Below are 22,145 nucleotides of genomic sequence, written 5' to 3'. Positions count from 1 at the left end.
TCTTGGCTAACCAAGCTCATGAAGCCAAGTGATTGGAAGACCGGGCAAGGTATTCATTAATAATACAGTGGTCCAAGAATGCTTTGATGTATAATGAATTATCTTAAGTATCATCGGGCAAGGTTCAACTCAAGCAGGGTACAATGCTACCAAGCACACTTTGACAATAAGCTATTTCCAAGCAAAGAGTTGAAGGGATCATTGAAGAACAAAGTTGCTAGTAAGGTTATGTCGGGCAAAGTCTGATAAAATCAGGAAGATTGAAGTCTAACCGGTGAGTATTTTCTCTTGGAAAATACTCTAAGTAAAGCATACCCGGAAAACTGCTCCCGGGCACACTTCAAGGTTACCAAGTCTAAAAAGGCAGGCAGAGCAAAAAGTCTACTCGGAAAAGTTTACTTCTACAAAGCCTACCCGGAAGACTTGTTTTACACTTAGGATTATTTTGAATATGTACGATATATTTAGGGTTTCTAGAAGGAATGGCAGTTGTCCTTGGGTGTCAGGCCTATAAAAGGAATATTTAGGGCACACCTAAGGAGAGCGTCTGAATACGATAATAGAAAGAATATTTGTCAAGTGACGATCGTTCTTAGGATTGTACGGACAAACTTTCCCATCAAGAAACCCTAGATTGATTATCATTTGTATGGTTAACTTTATATAAATGGAAATCTTTTGAGTGAATCTTGTGTGTTAGTTAACTTTGTATGATTCCTCAGCAACCAAATCATTTGTTATTGATTCCGCCTTTATCAAACGGTTTTCTCTCTAAATATAGCAACCCGTCATTAACTCTCTTGTCAACACGTAATCGTGTGAGTTATACTTAATTTGTTAACGATCTACCTACAAACGGGGACCTGACAAGTGGTATCAGATCTTCGGTCACAGCTATTTTAGTAAGAAATTGTTGCTGATTGAAGATTTGAAGAAAAATGACGTAAGCAAAGCACTGTTACATTTAAGAGTGACGTCGGCTGCTCTGTTCTTCAATTTCAGTCCGGATCTGCATATTGTCGGTGTTTTCTTTCACTTATTTTAGTTAAAGTTTACATCTTTATTACTTAATCTTGCTCTATTCTAACCAGATTCATCAGATCTGAAGATCCGGTTCTCAGATCTGATTATTTTCAAAAACTCGTTTTTATTTATTAACTCATTTTGAACTTCAAAAATGTCTGGCTACGAAGAACAAGAAGTGTCTACTAATAAGATTCCTAGACTCTATGGACAGTAAAATTTCACAAAATGGAAGCAGTCTACTAAAATGACGTGGATACGTGGAATTCAATCAAGAATGGCCCACGGGACAACAATGAAGGTGCTAATGCAAATGCAACTGTTGCTGTTCGTGAAAGATTGAGAAAGGTGGATGATAGGGCCTTAGCTATGATTAAGCTAGGACTGTCTTGGGATATTTTAACCAAGGTGGCACATCATACAACTGCCAAGGCAATGTATGATGCCATCCTTGAGATGTATGAAGGGAATGCTGAGTTGAAGAACATAAAGAAACAAAGATTGAAGCAACAGTTGGAGAGGTTCAAATACAAGGATGGAGAGAGATTGAAGTCAATCCTTGAAAGATTCCTAGCGATTGTGAACGAGCTAAGAACAACTGATTATGTCATAACTGATTTTGACTTGAATACCAAGTTGCTTAACTCAATGCCTAAGGAATGGTACACTGCTGGAAAATTCATCCTTCAAAAGCCCAATTTCAATGATTTGAAGGTGGATGATGTGGTATGTTTCCTTCAGGCTGCAGAAATAGAATGATCGAAAATGAAATTATCAAAGAAGAGAAGCCATGTTTTCAAGTAACCAATGCTCTTATAGCACCTATGGGGAACTTGTCAACCAAAAACCAACAACAGATTCCCATCATTGAAGAACCAAATGAACATGGTGTTGATACACCTAAGACTTTTGTTGGTGGTAGTTCACGAAACTCACAAAACCAAACAAGGTTCAATGTCCAACTTCTGGAAGACAATGATTCAGCCTCAATGGCTAGTGGACATACACCTTTTGTTGGTGGCAATGGAATTCATGGATCTGATTATCATGGATTGCTCTCAATGTTCACTGAGTCTTATAATGCTTTTGTTGCAAAGAACATGGTTCATACAAGCATTGTTCAAGATGATTTGGAGCAATTGATGCAGATGATTTGGAAGACATGGATTTGAAATGGCAAGCTGCCATGTTAGCTTTGAGAAGTAAAAGGTTGTATAACAGAACTGGTAGGTCTCTGATTTCTGGTCCAAATGACAGGATTGGTTTTGACAAGTCAAAAGCAATTTGCTACAATTGTCAACAGCCTGGACATTTTGCAAGAGAATGCAATCAACCAAGAAACTTTCAGATGAATCAGTTCCAGAATCAACAGCCACGAGGTCAGTAGCAATACCAACAAAATCAGCCAAGATTCAACAACCATAATCCCAATAACAACAACTTCAATAACTAGAATCCCAACTTTAACAACTTTCAGCCTCAAATGAACAATCAACATCAAGGTATGCAACAGTATCAAGGTTTTCAAAGGAACAACAATCAAAACCTTCAAACTGTTCAAAACAACTCTATCCCAGCCAACCAAAATCAACCCAGAAATCAAGGAAATGTGGCTGTGACCACACAACATGAGGATAATTTTGATAGGAGCAATCATGAAGAACACATTGCTGATGATATCAAGAGGGCAAATGTGGCATTCATGGCCTTGACTGAAAAAGAAGTTGGATCATCATCTCAGGTACACTCTGCTCCTACTGTTGATTTAAATGAAATTATCAATGAACTGAAAACGAAAGTAGGCAAGCTGGAAAGTGAGTGTTTTAGGAAACAAAGTATCATCAATGGGTATGAGTCTAGTGAGCTGATCAGTGAAGAAAAGATTAAAAGCTTGGAAGATGATTATATGATCAGTTACAGAGCTCAAACCAGATACATCACTGAGATAGATGTACTAAAGAAGATGTTAGTTGAAGAAAAGGTGCAGAACACAAAACTGCGGATTGAAATTGAATTTTTTAAGAACTTGGTCTCCACAGGCAACATATGTGGTATTCTAAACCAAGTAAATGAACAAGACAAATACAAATCTGTTCCACCTCCATTCAACAACAACTTCATGCCAAAAGTTGACAAAGAGAAAAGAGATATACCTACAGCAATTCAGAGATGTCTTTCAAGACAAAGAGGAGTTTGTTGATCTGTACAAGAAGGAAAAAGTGAATGAAGAAGGAAATTTTGTGATTAAGGAAGAGGTAAAAGAAGATAAGTCAATTGGAGTTCAAGTCTATGAGGATGACTTTGATTCTGTTGAGTTGGATCAAGATGATTTAAGTGATTTGAGTGATCAAGTAACTGATGAGGAAATCAAAGCTGCTGAAAGAGGAAGAAGATACAAGAAACCAGAGTCAGTTGATAAACTTCCAAAGTATCCACCAGTCACACCAGGAATGAAGAAACAAAATGATAAAATGAAAAGACAACATGTTTCTTTTGACATTTGTGAAAGGAAGAAGGTAAGCTACACTGCAGTCAGGCCACCAAGCAAGGCTGTGTTGTAAAGGATAAAACAAAAAAAAAAAGAAGAAACTAAGTAACTTACGAAGTTGATTCAGAAAATTTTATTCCTGTTTATCCAATCTTTTACAGTCATGAAGTGCTTGATATTGGAGAAGTGGAAACCATGGAAGCATATGAGAAAAGACAGTCAAAACATAGAGAGAGCAGTGATGAGGAACCTATGATTATGGAGAAAATTGTCTTTGTTAAAAGCAAACTTGAAAGACAAGACATCAAGATTGAGGAATTTGTTTCTTTTTCAATTAATTATGATGGTCTGAAGACTCAGAAGACTCTTGGAGTCAAGTCACCTAAACCAAGTGAAAGGTTCAAGAATCCAAAATACCATGAAATATTCAAAGGAAAGGTATAGTGCAAAAAAAGTGATGAGTATGGTCATCACACAGACTCATGTAATGAAAGATTCAAATTCAAACCCTTCATATCCCAGATGAAACAAAGCATGGCCAAAACTTTGTTCTGTATAAGCAAAAGTATTATGCATACCTGGGAAAAGAAAAGGTGTGTGGAAATGAAACCACAAAGAAAGAAGAGTTGAAATCAGCTGAAGAGACGAGAAGTGAGAAGAAAACTGAAGTCACAGCAAAGAAACAATTGACTAAACCAGTAAGAAGAAGTGTGTCTCCTAAGAAGCATGAGAAAGTTGTCAAGAAGAACTTTCAGCCTTTGAGAATCAGCCCCAAACAAGATACACAATCAGTCAAGTCTGATAGCTCTCAAGGCTCACCTAGCAGTAGAAAGACAAGAAACAAAGGTGTCTTTTCAAGAAAGAAATCAACAGAGCTGACAGGTGATGAGAAGTTCTTGTTAAAACATGGATATGAACCAGAAGGATTTCTTTGGAAACCTAAGGTTGAGACAAAAGTGGAAAGAACTACTGACGTAAGAAATTACTCAGAAAAGAAGGATTATGTAGTTCAAGAGGATGACAATGCATCAGAAGAATCACAAGTCACAAACTCATTTGTAAAAACTCCAAGAGAGTGTGGATATGAAATAGATAACTCAGACAACCTTGAGTTGACTCATGAAGATCCTGAACCAACAACACTCACTTCTAGTGCAGCCACTGAAAATGAAACTGATGAGTTGCAAGTTGAAATGACTTGCACTTCATCACCCAACTGATCAAACTTTTTCTTTTGTGCAGGAACATTCCACTCCACTGAATGACATATGGTACATGGATAGTGGATGTTCTAGGCACATGACTTGTGACAGGAGGTCACTTGTTAATTATGAAGAAAATTTTGAAGGTCCTATGGCATTTGGAAGTGATGAGAATGGTGTAAAGATTGTTGGGAAATGAATTTTGACAAATGGAAAGATTTCATTTGACAATGTGTTTCATGTTGAAGGACTGCAGTACAATCTGCTCAGCATATCACAAATGTGTAATAAAGGTTACAAAGTTGGTTTTGATGACTCACACTGTTTCATCTTAAAACCTGAATTTGTAATCCCACCTGGTATGATTATGATGATGGCACCTAGAAATGGCAACCTATATGAGCTCAACATGAAGGAAGCTGTTTCAAGAGGTGGTACATGATTTGTTTCCAAAGCCACTGAAAATGAGTCAAGATTGTGGCACAGGAAACTATGTCATGTGAATCTAAAGAATATGAATAGACTTGTTAAGGGTGAGCATGTCATTGGATTACCTACAAGAGAGTTCAAGTTGGAAGATCATTGCAGTTCATGTCAGAAAGACAAGCAGCATAAATCTTCTCATAAGACAAACTCATCAATTCAATTGATCAGGTACTTGAGTTACTTCACATGGATCTCTTTGGTCCTGTAAGTGTGCCAAGTATAGGGAAGAAAAGATATTTTCTTGTGATCATTGATGATTATTCAAGATATACTTGGGTTTATTTCCAGAGTACAAAGGATGAGACTGCAGAGTTGATTAAGGGCTGTGTGACAATGATTGAAAACAAACTGAATAAGAAAGTTAAAATGATGAGAAGTGATAATGGCACGGAGTTCAAGAATGGAGTCATGGAAGAATTTTGAACAGAAAAGGGAATATTCCAGCAATTCTCAGCTCCTAGAACTCCTGAACAAAATGGTGTTGCAGTAAGAAGAAACAGAACACTTATTGAAGCTGCAAGAACCATGTTAGCATATGCAAATCTACCAGTTACATTTGGGCTGAGGCCATCAATACTGCATGCTATGTTCAGAACAAGGTACTTGTTAACAAAAGGCATAACAAGACACCATATAAAATTTTCAACAATAGAAAGCCTTATATCAAGTTTTCCAAGCCCTTTGGATGCAAATGTTTTCTTCTGAACACCAAGGATTACTTGAACAAGTTTCAAACTAAATCCTTGGATTGCTTCTTTATTGGATATTCAACACATTCAAAAGCCTACAGAGTATATGTGAAAAATCATTTGAGTGTTATTGAATCATCTGACATCATCTTTAATGAGAATCAGTTCAACACAGTTGATGGTGCAGCACGACTGTTTGATCATGAAAAATTGATAAGGTCTTTCAAGATTTATCCTGAAGACTTTGATGACTCATTCTACAAGCCCAGTGTATTTGAAGAGAAAAAAGAGAAAACATTGGACTTAAAAGGGTTATTGAAGAAGGTTGCTAGCAAAGAAAAGGAGTATACATTTGTTAAGGGTATCTCAAGTGACATTGTTGATCAAGAACAAGATAGTGAGGACAATCAAAGTCCAGAACAAGATTATGCAGATCTCAATCAACACAATCAAGAAGTAGAGAATGATCAAGTTCTGACTATGGAGAACCCAAGCAACCAACCAAATGAAGAAGCTGTGACTACTGCAAGATTTCAAAATTTGTTTGAGATAATGAATTTAGACAACACTGGTGCATCTACTTCAAGACAGAATCATGAAGAAGCACCAAGTAATGACAGTGAAACAGCTGATTTGATCATTGAAGAACCAGAGCTCAATGAATCAAGTCTTGACACAACTGTGTCTATTGATATGATAGTTCAAACTCCCTATGTAGAAAAGGATCATCCCTCTGAAAACATCATTGGAGATATAAATGAAAGAGTTACAAGAAGCCACTCTGAAATTGCAAACATCTGTTTATACTTCCGCTTTCTATCCCTAATAGAACCAAAGAACATTGTTCAAGCACTAAAGGATAACAGTTGGGTGGAGGCAATGCAGGAGGAATTGGCACAGTTCAGAGATCTACATGTTTGGGATCTTGTTGATAGGCCAAGAAACAGGTCAGCAATTGGCACAAAATGGGTTTTCAGAAACAAAAGGGATGAGAGGGGTTTGGTGATTAAGAATAAAGCTAGGCTTGTGGCACTGGGATGCCTTCAAGAAAAAGGAATAGACTTTGAGGAAGTCTTTGCACCTGTTGCAAGACTTGAGGCTATCAAGATTTTTCTTGCATATGCTGCCTCAAAGAACATTAAGGTGTTCCAGCTTGATGTAAAGTCTGCATTCCTAAATGGAAAGATTGATGAAGAGGTGTATGTTGCTCAACCTCCAGGTTTTAAGGATCCAATGTATCCAAATAGGGTGTATAAGTTAAATAAAACCCTTTATGGATTGCATCAGGCTCCTAGAGCATGGTATGATGAGCTGTCAAATCATCTTCTTGAAAATGGTTTCCACAGGGGAGCCATTGACAAGACTCTCTTTTACAAAAGAAAGGGATCAGATTTGCTGCTATTGCAAGTTTATGTGGATGATATCATCTTTGGTTCAACAAATGAACAAATGTACATGGAGTTTGAAGGGGTAATGAAGTCCAAATACATCATGAGTTTTACGGGAGAAATGAACTACTTTTTAGGACTGCAAGTTCAACAAAAAGCTGAGGGGATCTTCATTCACCAAACTAAATATGTGCATGACATTTTGAACAAGTTTAAATGTCATGAATACAAGACAGCTTCAACTCCAATGGACACCAAAGAAAAGATGATTGCTGATGAAAAGGGGGGCCTGTGGATGAACATGAATATAGAGCCAAAATTGGATCCCTGATGTACCTAAATGCTACAAGACCTGACATTATGTACGTTGTGTGCGTCTGTGCAAGATTTCAAGCAAGTCCAAAAATCTCCCACATGAATGATGTCAAAAGAATTTTTAGATATTTGAAAGTAAGACCAGACTTAGGAATCTGGTATCCAAAGAATCAATTTTTTTACCTTATTGCCTACACAGACAGTGATTATGATTGCTGCAACATAAGCAGGAAGTCAACTTCAGGTGGATGTCAATTTTTGGGAGAAAGGCTAGTGTCATGCCAATGCAAGAAGCAAACAACTGTCTCAATCTCAACTGCAGAAGCTGAATATGTTGCTACATCTGCTTGTTGTGCCCAAGTTCTCTGGATTCAGAACCAAATGCAAGATTATGGTTTGAATTTTCTAAACACTCCTAATTTCATTGATAATACTGCTGCTTATTTTACTGTTAAGAATCCAGTGCAACATTCTAAGACTAAGCACATTGAAATCAGACATCACATCATAAGAGATTGTAGTGAAAAAGGTTTGATTGAAATTCAAAGAGTTGATACAAGTGACAACTTGGCTGACCTATTCACCAAGCCACTTGACATAACCAGATTCAACTTTCTCTTGAAAGCCCTGGGAACGATCAACAACTCAGACGAGGTCTGATTGAGGATGTGTGCTTAGTGTGTGTCTCTATGTGCTAATTGATTATTCTTGAATAAAGTCACACACACTGAATGTTGTTTGAATAATTTATGAATATGTTACTTGTTTGATGTTAACTGATACGTGTTCAAGTGATTATCAGTACAATTTAGATGACATTTGATACTTTTGATTGCTTAACTAGTTAACTGTTTTTGATATTATGATAAGTAGTTTGGATTGATTAAACTGATTAAATGCTTATCTGATGTCATGAGTGATTATGTGTCTATAATTGCTTGAATATGTATGTTATCTGATCATCTTGATGTTATTAGGATAGGATAGACTATGAATGTTAGAAATGTCTACTTGTGTTGATGATGTTAAGAATGATTAAGATTTGAATATGTTGCAACTGTTTGTGTCAAAATGAATTTTATGTCAAAATTAAATAATAAAATGAATTTTCTAATGAATTTTGCATAATCAATCAATTTTGGTCAAAACATGAGGAAGTTATTAATGGTGTAGAGATATGATAATACTATTCAGTTCAAGCTTTATAGCAGCTTAAAAAAAGGATTTGTCAATGAAAAGTCTCAAGTAGTTATCTTTGCTGAAAATTATGTCATTTGCCCAGTTGGAAGGTCATACACTTGTGTATGTTTGGTCCTATAATCTGCAAAGATTAAAAGGATAGCCATTAACCAGGAAATTGAAAGCATTTAGGGCAATTATAACTTGTTTTCTATTCATTCACTTAAAACTATGTCAATAGCTCTGACTTTGACAGGACATATATTCACATGTATGTTTGGTCCTGTTGACCACTTGTGGTCAAACAGGATAGCCATTTACCTGACAATTAAGAGACATTAGGGGTGATTGAATATTAAACCAAATATTAATGGAAAATGATAGTACATTGACTACTTAGCCAATCATATGGATTTATTAGGCTAAAAGGACTCCGAGTACAGCCATTAACATGTATGGTTGCTTTCTCATGATATGTAAAATCTAAGGTGATATAAACATAAAGAAAATGCTAAGATTTATATGGAGTTACATTGTTTTCTATGCATATTCCTAGATAAATCTTTTCAAATGATATGCAGAAAAGTGATTATCCAGTCATACACAAGCCTGTTGGTCTTTGGTTACCCAAAATGAAACATCTTTTAAAAAATGACAAAGAACAGCTGTGAACTACTTTAATTTCAAATATTTTGTCAACCAAAAGTTGATACATGTTCACAATTTTTTATTGAGAAAATACAAACATGAGGGTTAATTCCAGAACTACAAGGGTGGAGGCAATCATATAAGTCCTTTAAACATCCTGAATGAAAGGCCTGTAAGTCCGAAATGCGTGGCATGTAAGTCCAATGTTCAACCTCACAAATGTTTGTAAATTTGAAAAGAAATATCTTATAAATTTTCAAAAATATGTTCTGTCATTAAAAGTTTTTAACCAAAACCAGGGGGTCAAAGTCAAATTGGGGTGATCTGGAGAAAGCCAAATAAGCCTTGAGGATAGATAAGGAGCATCAGAACACAACATGTGTTATCCATTAAATTTTCTGCAAACTTAATTGAAACTTAATAATATCACCAAAGAGATGAAAATCATGTTAAGACTAGACCTGCTGTTGACCTGTCTTTGTAGTCATAAAAATGCTGAGGATGAAGTATTGAAAAAGCTACTTAGTCAATATGATCCCATTCTTGAGATCTTTTCAGTTAAAGAAAGAAAATGTTTTAAAGAGAAAAAGACTGAAATTTGATCTCTAAATGCACCATTTGCTCTTAAACTATGATCTGTAATGATACATAACTGACAAATGTCTTTGACAAGTGGTTTAAGTCAAAAAGTGTTGCATTTTACCTTAAATATGTTGAATATGTAGGTTCGGGCAAGGTTTGATGTTTTCTAACCTTTACGGGCACAAAACAGTTGAATATGGTTGAATATGTATTTTCGGGTATGGTTTAATGTTTTATTACCTTTCCGAGTACACTTAGATACTTTTTTCTAAGTTTACTATTTTCGGGCATGCTTTTAAGTATTTGATACTTTTCGGGTAGAGTTTACTAAGATTAGTCACTTTCCGGGCAAGCCTGACTGTTTATGATTGAATATGTTTTTCGGGTAAGGTTTTATGCTTTTTAACCTATCCGGGCACACTTAGATGTTTTTATCTAAGTTTGTCATTTTCGGGTATGATTTGATGATTTGAAGTTTTTCGGGTAGACTAAAATGTTTAGTTTAGTTCCCGGGCATACCTGATGTTTGAATATGATTATCCTAGAAAGCTTTGTGCTAACATAGGATTTCCGGGCAAGCTTTGAAATTTTAGACTATAGCACACTTAGGTGTCTTATGTTTAATTCCAAGAATGCTATGTGTTATTTGTGATTATGATTTCTTTGAAATTACAAGTGTTTCTAGGCAGACCTTGTCTTTCAGGCACACTTTATATTTCGGGTACACTTTTGTTTCCCCAATATACTTGGTAATTTCAAAATTTGACTTTCCGGGTACAACGTCTGCTTGATATCTTTTCGGGCACACTTTATACTCTAGGAAAGTTATTCGGGTATACTTTGCTTAAGAAGACTGTTCGGGCACACTAGGAGGGTTGCTCGGGCACACTATGCATCAAAGTATGCTTGATTGAATGTGTTTCTGATTCTGATACGGTTTATGCTAGATTAAACATTTTAATTTAAATTGAGAAATGCATATGGGTGTTACTTTATCTTTACATACTTTACCATTTCTGGACAAACTCCAAAGCAACCATTCCTTAAATAGATAAGGAATTTATTAGCTAAACAACAAAATACTTTTTGAGATTCTCTCTTTACCTGGCATATAAAAGAAAAGCAGTATCAAAAAGAACTTTATCTATAGCTTTTTCTGCCAAAATTGCAGATATGTACCTTAAATTTATCTTAACTCCCATTAAGAAAATTTTTGCATATATTGTTCAGTTTTGAAACTTCATATTACTCACATTTATTTTGTGTGTAGGTTTCAATATCATTCAAGGCAACGGTTTGAATTGAAATATCCTTTATACCTTAATCTTCATTCTTCTCACATATACATTGTTATACATCTTACTGACAACTGTGTGTTCATCTTTTAACAGCAAATCAGAAATGGATCCAACTCTAGGCAATCCCAATTCCTACAAGCATCACCTTCCTGCAGAACTAAAGAAGGCGTTACAAAGAGTTCAAACCCTAATGAACGAGGTTGAGAAGACCTCAGCTGCCCTAAAACAGTGGGAGAAATCACTGAATCAGAGGGAGAATTCACTCAAGCTTCTTTCAATATATGAAGAAGATAGTTCAGATGCTGAAACTGACAATGTTCCAGAAGTTGACAGGAAACATCTTGAAGAAATAAAGAAACTAAAAGGGAAGGGAATTGCTCTAGAAGGTGATGAAAATCATATTGTCAATTCACCAAAAGAAAAGTCAAAAATTTAGAAATTGATGAATCTGAAGTTGAAGCCAAAAGGGTCTATGTGCAAAGAATGGCAGAAATTCAAGACAGACAACTTCTAAGCCAAAAACTGACTGATAAAGATATTGAAGAACAAGTAAGCTTGTTGAAACTGTTTGAAGATGAGAAAAAGGTAAGGGGTGAAGCGAAAAATGAAAATCAAATGGAAGTCCCACAAGAAGTAATTGATAAGTGCTTAAATGATAAAGAAATTCCCAATGAAGTGCTGGTATCTCTCCTCAAGTTGATTAAGCAAGAAGAACCAGAGAAAGAAGTAAAGGAGAAACTAGATACTGTCATTGACAAAATTTCAAAAGCTTTGAGTAAAGAAAAGATTGCTCAAGACAATGAATTAAAAGGGGTGAAATTGAAACATGAATTGAAACAAGAAATGAATGTCCAGAAAATGTTGAGTATGTATGGTGGTAAACCAAAATTTTTGGTGAAAATGGAATTCCCTTTGATTCTGTAAAAGTCATGACAAGAAAAGAGATTTTAAGCAACTTCAAGGAAATGAAAGGTCTACAGTTAAACAAGAAGAAAGGAGATGCTCAGTCTCTAGGGGCAAAGAACAAGTATTATCCAGAAAGATGATGGATCTTTCTAAAATGACAATGAAAGGGAAATCCAAAGTAAAGCCAATCTGTAACAAGACAACATCTGTTGTTTCGAAACAGAACTTAACAAAGAAAAGGAAAATGTCAGAAATTTCTCAAGAGAAAACAAAGCAGATACAATTGATGATGGATAAACCTTTCATCAAGGCTGAAGTAAAGGTCAAAAATCCTTCAGTCAACTACAGTGTTATGCCAAATGGGGTATTTTATGACTCCAGAACTGACATCTGAATGTTATGATAGAAAATGGAGAGATTGTGAAGGTATTCTCTAAAAATGACTTCAGAAAATTCAATCTATGGCAAATGACTGTGATTGCAGCACTGCATCTTTCTGATTATAAAGAGAGGCAAAGGCCTACAAGTGCTAAGCAATCAGAACTGTTGAGATTCTTGAGAGAGCAAGAAAAGTTGGACTTCCCATGCCTAAACAAGGTCCTCTAGCTAAATTGAAGAATATTTAGCTTAGGTTTTTACTTTGTAATGTCTTCGGACAGTTTTCTTTGAATATGTAATTTGTTTATGCTCTTTGAATATGTAATTTGACTTTGAATTTGATGTGTATTTTAATCCTGTGTAAGTAACTGTAGAAGTGTTTTGGGACAGCTGAGGTGTTCCAATCTAGGGGGGATTGTTGAGTCAAGATTTGACCAAAAACTGATCAGATTGAAGATTGGAATCTTCTCAACCTCCTCAGAAATGACTAAGTATGGAACCGGGCATACCTTAGACTTACGAGCAAGCTTTTACTTAGCCGGGCATGATATTTTGCCTATCGGGCAAGGTTATCTTCTAGAAGTCTTCTTTAGTGGATATCCGGGCAGAGTTCACTCTTTTGTGTATAGCCGGGGGAAGGTTCACTATATCAAGCAGGTTTGTTCTACATAGCCGAGTAAGGTTTACTTCAGAGTAAACTCTTGGCTAACCAATCTCATGAAGCCAAGTGATTGGAAGACCAGGAAAGGTATTCATTAATAATACAGTGGTCCAAGTATGCTTTGATGTATAATGAATTATCTTAAGAATCATCGGGCAAGGTTCAACTCAAGCAGGGTACAATGCTACCAAGCACACTTTGCCAATAAACTATTTCCAAGCAAAGAGTTCAAGGGATCATCGAAGAACAAGGTTGCTAGTAAGGTTATGTCGGGCAAAGTCTGATACAATCAGGAAGATTGAAGTCTACCCGGTGAGTATTTTCTCTTGGAAAATACTCTAAGTAAAGCATACCCGGAAAACTGTTCCCGGGCACACTTCAAGATTACCAAGTCTAACAAGGCAGGTAGAGCACAAAGTCTACTCGGAGAAGTTTACTTCTACAAAGCCTACCCGGAAGACTTGTTTTACACTTAGGATTATTTTGAATATGTAATTTGAATATATACGATATATTTAGGGTTTCTAGAAGGAATGACAGTTGTCCTTGGGTGTCAAGCCTATAAAAGGAATATTTAGGGCACACCTAAGGAGAGTGGTTGAATACGATAATAGAAAGAATATTTGTCAAGTGACGGCCGTTCTTAGGATTGTACGGACAAACTTTCCCATCAAGAAACCCTAGATTGATTATCATTTGTATGATTAACTTTATATAAATGGAAATATTTTGAGTGAATCTTGTGTGTTAGTTAACTTTGTTTGATTCCTCATCAACCAAATCGTTTGTTATTGATTCCGCCTTTATCAATCGGTTTTCTTTCTAAATATAGCAACCCGTCATTAACTCTCTTGTCAACACGTAATCGTGTGAGTTATGACTTAATTTGTTAACGATCTACCTACAAACGGGGACCTGACATTAAGTCAAGTTTAGGTGGTCTGGTCCGGTAAAAATTGAAAATAGGAGGGTCTTAGATGTGTAAACCACCGAGTAATATAATTATTGGATCTTATTTGTGCCGGTAAAGATCAAGGCATGGGTTTTAGAGGACAATAACATCGGTGATCGCGGTTTTTGCGTTATTCTAAAAACTTTAAATTAATCTATATGTTTTTAATATTGTATTTTCCGATTCTGATTCCATTGCATTAGACTTTTTCAGGGACGAAAAAGAGTAAGTGTGGGAATATTTGATATAATGCTAAATATATATGTTCTTGTATATTTTATTTAATATTTAGTTAGTTTTTGTACGTTTTTAGTCAAGATTTGTATACTACTACCATTATTATGTTTTGTAGGTTCCGGGAGTTGACAGTGATCGAAAAGGGTGAAAAACGAGTCAAACGAGAAGCCGGAACGCATCACCAAATGAACCGGAAAGAGAACCGGTCGGACCGGCCGGTCAGACTGGCCCCCATATTCATAGCACTGCGCCGCGCGGCCATGGGGTTCAGTCATGGTCGCGCAGTACCTAGACCCAAAAATTCCAGAAAGTTTCCGATTTTGTCAATTTTAGGCCTAGTTTCACTATATAAACACCCTTAACCTTAACCTGAAAAATACCCTACAAACCAGAGCCGAATTTGGAGTTTCTTGGAGCATATTTTGGAGTTATTTGGCAGTTTTGAAGGCAAGGAATCACCCAGTGAAGAGCTTTACGTTCAAGATCGAAGACTACGGGTTTTATCGCCTTTAATATTTCGTTTCTCATACTTTCACCATTATTTCTTTTATCATTGTTTATTTGATTTTAAGATGTTGTGCTAAACATTATATACTACCTAGGCTTATGATGAACCATCATTGATGTTTTATTTTAGTTGGATTGTTTCATTTCCTTATGGTTTTTTGATTTAGTAAACTGTTTGATTTTATTTGATTGATGCATATGTGTGCTTGGTTTTGTTTGATGAGTTTTATTATTCCATGTTATCCTTGGTGATTGTTTGTCATATAATAGGATTTGTTTAGGTCATTTACTGTGACTTCTTGACTAGTTTGAGGTTGATTTGCAATAAAACCATAGGAATAATATTATTAGTCAAACGAATAAAAGTGTGCTGCTAACCTAGAAAGTTGTAAGGTGATAGGTTATTGTTAGATCTTGGTTGATTAAGATTGTTGGATTTAGTTCTTCGTAAGGAGTCCGTCTAGGTTTGATTAATTAACCTTGTCTAGCGAGTCAATTGAGTTTATTAAATTACCTTTGATTTCCGTGCTGTAAGGTAGGATATCACTATAAAGGTACTCTTTCATAAATTTATTAAATAACCACAAGGAAGTTTAATACATTTAACTGGTGTGTCTTAAAACTTGTTAGAAACTCATTGGTGTCTTCTTGAAGGGTCAAGGGTCATGTTCGGGTTTCCTTTTAAGTGTCTATTTTACGATCCCAGTTCCATAACTATTATTTTCCAACTATTTGATAACTGAAACTTTGGGGATTCTAGTCTAGGTGGTTTTTCATCATCATCTGAATTAGTCAAACTTTTTTATCTTGTGTTTCATTAATTGTCTTTTATTAGTTTAATATAATACAGTTTAAACCCCCCCTAATAATAATAAATAAATAAATAGTTGTGCCAGTTAGTTGAGTCTAGTTAATTAGTTAATATACGTAATTTAAAGAGTCTCGTGGGTTTGATATCCGGACTTACTTAGCTATACTAGATTCAACTGATACATTTGTCGGTTAGTAGTTTAAGTTAAGTTTAATAGTCTAGAATTATTACTTAGTGTCTAGATTAGCATATTTTAGTTAATAAATTATTTGCCTAATTTTAGCAAATCAGGCACATTGGGCGGAGATTCAACTACATAAGGGATGATGTTGAAAAGGGAAATATATGTATTCGCAAAGTTCACACCGATCAAAACATTGCCGATCCACTCGGGAAGTTACTTGAAAGGCCGAAACATAAACTCATACTTGAACCTTAGGACTTCGATATTCTAGTGACTGGATTTGATCTATTTTGTATTTGGATATCGTAACAATTGTTATTTTGGCTCATTCATATGATTATTGTTTATGATTATGACATTATGAGCTATGTTCCATTTTTGCATGTTTAAATCCATGAATAAGTTAATTATTCTAATTGTCCGTAGTCGGTCATATTTGTGGGAACAAATATGAAGGTAAGACTATTATGAACTTGGATTGGTGGATATACATAAGGTATGAATATAGAGCAAGGAGTTGCTGGTAAGGTTCATAGATATTTATGGGATACAAGTATTGGACAGACCCGCTCTCAAATGTTACTACACAGAATATTTGTGATTGATGATAAGTAAATTTGAGTAAAGGAGAATGTCATAGTATCCTCTGACTGGAGATACATATTGGGTCTTGATATTCACCAAATATTATACTTTGACTTAGTTCTTCGTGCTCTGAAACATGGCAGTACATAAGGCTAAGTTCAGGTGTAATACAAGGTGATTGTGAGAGATGTATGTAGTCAAGATGGGATTTGTCCCTCTTATTCATTAAGAGTAAGATGTCGAAGGCCTTCTAAGTTAAATCGACAGAGAATGAACACTCTGTGTCTCTGGATTTGACATGACATCTGTGACAAAAGGATAAATGATTGATTCACCCAAATCATTTTCAAATAAGGGACTTGAAGGGGATGATGTTATTGAATGGCACTTCGTCATACGTATTACGGGTAGTAAACCGTTGTTATATGGTATTTGCTACCTACATCAATATTCTATGTATCATGTGCAAGTGGGAGATGCTGGACTCGGTCTGCCCAAGACACACAATATAATTGATGTGGCTAGTACGTTATGATCCAAGTTGGGTCATACCTAATAACAAGCTAGACAAACACCCACGATATTTATTTTAAGATATGATCTAACAAATAAATATTAACACTTAGAGTATTTAGAAATTGGGTTTCTAAATATTTGCACTGGTGTGCACTTGTGTAATAAATAAATTATATGGATAATTTATATTTTGAGAGAAGATATTTTATAATGTTATTTAAGTTGGTTAAATAACATGATGAATGTTACTTACATTATGTTATGTTACATTTTATAATATGTAACAAATATAACATAAGTAACAATAAAAGGGTTAAAATATTTGGGAGGGAAAAATCTCTGATGTGTTGTAAAAAACACTAGTTTTACGCACCATTTATCATTGTTTTAATCGCTTATTTATCTGATATTTAATGTTTTTAACTTGCTTTAGTATGATCTTACATGAATATGTATTTTGTAGGTTACAGGTTTAAAGAGAAAGTAACCGAGCTTTGAAAGAGATTTAGAGGCCTTTTATGCACTATTCTTGAATAACCAAGTTAAAGGCCCGGACCATATCCATTTGTGTGAAGTCCATGCATGATTTATTATATTATAGCATAAAATAACAAACCCAAGCATCCCCTAGAGCTGCTAATCCCGAAATCAGCAGCAGCTCACAAGGAAGAAAGAAGAAAAAAATACAAAACCCTAATCTTGGTGAAGAGTTTTGATTGCAGCTAACAAGAGGAGAAATAAGAGAAGTTTAGCAGCTTATTTTACAAGTATTATCAAGTATTTAAGCATCAAAAGAGCAACCATTAACATCACATAACATCTCCATATACTTTGGTTTGGTTTATGTTAAAAGTGAATTGTTTTTCAATTGAGTTGTGTATGATTATAATTGATTGTTAGATGATTTTGATTATGTTTTTGGTGATTAATATGATGTTTAATTTGAGTATTTGCTGCTGTCCAAAAATCTTGCTTGGCTAATTTGTTTTGTTCTACCTAGGTTAGATGATTTTTGTTCGGTTTTAATGAGTTTATTGGATTGTTTGATCAATATGACTTGAATTGCTATTGAAAGTTTGGTTTAATGATGAATTAGGTTGTGTTTAGTGGCTGTGAATTTATTGATTTTATCTCATAATCCCGTGCTTCGGTTAATTGAATTGGTTTTGATTGATAGTTGCATGTTCAAGTCTTTACTTTGTGTTTAGAGTTTGTTTGCGGTAGGTACAACCATAGGGTTTTGATGAGATTATTGATTGATATAATTCAGCGGTTAACCATCTTTTTAGAGACCGAGAGGTGATAGTAAGTAAAGTCGTCTCATTGCTTTTACTTGTTAGGACTAGATCGCGCGAGAGCGGGTTCGGTTCTTGTCGGGTTTGGGTTCGTGAGCGATTAGTTGGTCTAGTTTGAGTTAAACCAAATTGTTCCTCTATCCTTGGTTGTGTAGTATCCATTTCCATTAAGCTCTTTCTCTCTCTCTCTCTCTCTCTCTCATCTGTTTATTATATTGTTTTTTCAAGAACATGCATGTGTGGTTATTGGCCAAGTGAGCGGTGCATTGGTTGCACCCATCTTTCTCTCTCACGCACACAAGAAAGCAAGAAAACTCTCTCTTCTCCTCTAATATTTCGACCAAGGGAAGAAGGATAAAAAAGAAATAGTTAAAATGAGTGTAATTCCTAGCAATACAAGGGTATTCGTTGGTGGCTTGTGGGTATAAAAGTTTGAAGATCTTCTACCTTAATGACTAGCTATTCAAATCTTCATCCTCTTCATCTTTCTTAACATCTTGAAGGTAGTATGCTAAAACACCCTATGGTTGTTTTGATAGCATGTAGTTTCGTATCTGGATCCGGGTTTTGGGTTTTATATATAAAATCAGTTTTATATTTATCTAAATAACAAGATTTAAAACAATTTTATCCGTTGCGTTTTTCATATAAATATGGTTATATGACTTTGGTAATCTTGTTAAAACCCAACAATAACAACATACTCACCACTACATTAGTAGCAACAATTAACAAATTTAACAAAATTACTTAATACTATCCATTTACATACTAGCAATTCACATCATCATTGTTGTTGTAACGTATATGCTAAAGATGAGCATCGAAAGGTCAAATTCTGTTTTGCCGACTTACCATAAGTTGACTTGGTTAAAACTCCGATGGCAACTTAGCAAAACTTCTTAAGCTAACTAACTCAAAGTCAGTCGTTACAATGTGTCCACATTAACTCTATCTAAGTTATATTAAAGAAAAAAATACAAACAACAAAGACATGAAGAAAAGAAGAGAGCCTACTGCCACTCAAGTTAAACTTCTCACGCTAGACCTGGAGACATGAAGACAAAACTCTAAAAATGCTGAACCTACTTGCTGATCACCAAAACAAACATCTGAACCAAAGCTGGTACAACAATACTCACCCCTCCATCCAAACCAACATTGGTCAATGAAACAATCCTCGCCCTATTGCTCTGTCAAACAATCCTCGCACAATTAGACCAAAGCACATCTATCTAAACGTACATTTTGTTAGAAATATTGTATAATAGAATCCGAAAATAAGAAAAGAAATAATCAGGAAACGGTGAACCAGGCTTGTGTTTGACACAATTCCCTTAAACAGATTCGCGGTTTGTTTCCATGGTACCCTGGTTCGAATCAGAAACGTAGTACTGCCGGACTTGATCACTTGCCTGAAACGAAACCGTAATAATATTGTTGCAGCAAAGAGGAGAAGAAGAAGTGTGTATGTTGGTGTTAGTGTTGGTGTTGGTGTTGGTGTGTCTCAAAATGATGTACTCATCATGGTTTTATAGCCAAGGAATCATAACCATATCAATTTCCAATTGATGACCATTAAAGAATAATAATATTAAAATAATGGCCATTAAACATAATCAATTCTAATTGATGACCATTAAAGAATAATAATATTCAAATAATGGCCATTAGTGAATAATTGAAAACCGAAAATAATAATCATTATCATAATGATTATTAATGATCTTGACCAGGCCAACAGATTATGAATTTCAAAACGACTTCCAAAAATTATCTCACGCTCGCTCGGGTTTTTGGAGCTGCATTCGTGTCCGCGGTATGTGCGGGCACGCACGACATTTACCACTTCCTTATTAAGACTTCACTCACATACTTTACTTAAAACTTCCAACAATCCCCCACATGAATGGAAGTCGAAACAACATTATTCCGATTAGATTTCAACAGTTGAATCTGGTATACAATAGGTAGGTGCTATCCTTTGAACCTTTGCTTTTGAAGCATACTTAGCCACTGGCTCTGAGTAGATAGTGATGTATTTGAACTCCTCTGTCGTTTGTGTAGACGACAATACACTTCACACAAGACTCTCACTGACAAAGTCAAGTCCTGATAGTTATGTTCGTTATGGTCATAGAACATGAGCCTGGTTTTGGAAGAGCTATTAAGTATTATGCCCAACAACACCCTTCGAAGCGACCCACTTCTCTCTCACATAGGTGATTCACCATGTATGACTACCTTGGTCGAATCATTAAAAGCCATATGCTTAGCCTCACACTTGTCACTTTAGGAATGGACTAGGAAGGTTACCTAGGTATGTAGTAAACTCCCTCTAAAATTGTAGGGTTATCCCCCACAGTGACTGCACCAATTCATACAATTAGGTTTTCCTTTTGAACTCAATTCTTGGGATCTCCAATCTGTTGAGTTAGGTTTCCTTCGTATGAACGTTGATTTTCCAAGGGCTTCAGTCCCATTCCCATGGACGACTTTTGAACTAACTCTCTACTTAGGCCTTTGTTAGCGGTTCCGCAACATTATCCTTTGACTTCACGTAGTCAACAGTGATAATTCCAGTAGATATTAGTTGTTGTACCCTATTATGTCTACGTCTAATATGTCTATTCTTACCATTATACATTGTGCTATGAGCTCTGCCAGTTGCCGATTGGCTATCATAATGTATACAGATGGCCGATGCCAGCTTAGGCTATCTTGGTATATCCTCAACAAATTGACGTAACCATTCTGCCTCATCGCTCGCTTTATCTAGCGCGATGAATTCTAATTCCATCGCGGATCTAGCTATAACCGTTTGCTTTGACGATTTCCACGATATAGTAGCACCTCCAAGTGTGAATACATACCCACTTGTTGCTCTAGAATCATTTGTGTCAGATGTCCAATTTGCATCACAGTGTCCTTCGAAAACTGCTGGATATCTGTTATAATGTAACCCATATTCCCTAGTGTATCTTAGGTACCGAAGCAACCGAATCACACAGTTCAAATGACTTGAACTTGGGTTGTTTGTGTATCTACTTAGCTTACTCACAGCATATGCTAAGTCGGGCCAAGTGCAACTCATAAGATACATCAAGCTGCCAATAATTCTTGAGTATTCCAACTGGTTAACGGGTTCACCTCTATTCTTAGCTAGATGTTGACTTGTGTCAATGGGAGTTCTAGCTACATTAGAGTCATTTGGATTAAACTTCTCAAGAATTTGCTCATGTAGTGGGATTGACTTAAAACAAGTCCATTTTGGGTTGGTGTGATTTTAACTCCCAAAATCACATCCGCAAAACCCATGTCCATCATGTCAAATCTTGCTTTTAACATGTTCTTTGTGGACGTTATGATTATGTCAACACTTCCAGCAATGAGCATATCATCCTACGTATAGACACAAAATGACATATCCATCAGATGCGTCCTTCACGTATACACATTTGTCACATTCATTTATTTTGAACCTAGCATCAAGCATGACACGATCAAACTTTTTGGTGCCATTGTTTAGGAGCTTGTTTCAATCCATACAAGGATTTCACAAGTTTACACTTTCTTTTCTTGCCCAATGGCTATGAAGTGTTCAGGTTGTTCCATGTAAATCTCTTCCTTCAGATTTGCATTCAAGAAAGCTATTTTTACATCCATTTGGTGAACTTCCAAGTTTCTAATGGCGGCAATGGCAAGCACCAACCTGATAGAGGTTATTCGCATAAGTGGCGAATACATATCAAGGTAATCTAAACCTTCTCGTTGTTTGTATCCTTTGATCACCAACCTTGCCTTATACTTTTCGA

The sequence above is a fragment of the Bidens hawaiensis genome, unplaced genomic scaffold (genome assembly GCF_021521415.1).
Source record: "Bidens hawaiensis isolate Kalapana, Puna unplaced genomic scaffold, B.hawaiensis_p1.1 tig00036533_1, whole genome shotgun sequence".
Lineage (NCBI taxonomy): Eukaryota > Viridiplantae > Streptophyta > Magnoliopsida > Asterales > Asteraceae > Bidens > Bidens hawaiensis.
Note: the sequence above shows the minus strand (reverse complement) of the source record.